Genomic DNA, 360 nt, shown 5'->3' with positions numbered 1-360 from the left:
GTATGACACCGCTGGGGGCACCGTGGCGCCAGGAGACGCCACTGAGCTGGCCAGTGACAAAGCGACCGTTTAGTTTTAGCTGCACGAAATCATTCCTGCGGGTCCATCATCGAGAAGCAGCTCCGCCCTCAGCAGTCTCCTCCCTCAGGGACGGGAGGCTGAAGCGCCCGATGCGATCGCGTGTGGCGTCACTTCAACAACAAAGGCGCTCCCGTGACGTCACTAGCCCCGCCCCCAGCTCGCCGCAGGCACCGGCGGCAAGGAAGGGCAGCGCCTTCAGCGGCTCAGCGAGTATGCGCGGGCCCCCGCCAGGGCATGCGCAGTTCCGGTTTGGCCAGCAGCCGTGGCTTGCGCCGCGGC

The sequence above is a fragment of the Alligator sinensis genome, unplaced genomic scaffold (genome assembly GCF_000455745.1).
Source record: "Alligator sinensis unplaced genomic scaffold, ASM45574v1 scaffold319_1, whole genome shotgun sequence".
In the NCBI taxonomy this organism is placed as follows: domain Eukaryota; kingdom Metazoa; phylum Chordata; order Crocodylia; family Alligatoridae; genus Alligator; species Alligator sinensis.
The sequence above is the reverse complement of the archived record's forward strand: the minus strand, read 5'-3'. Positions refer to the sequence as shown.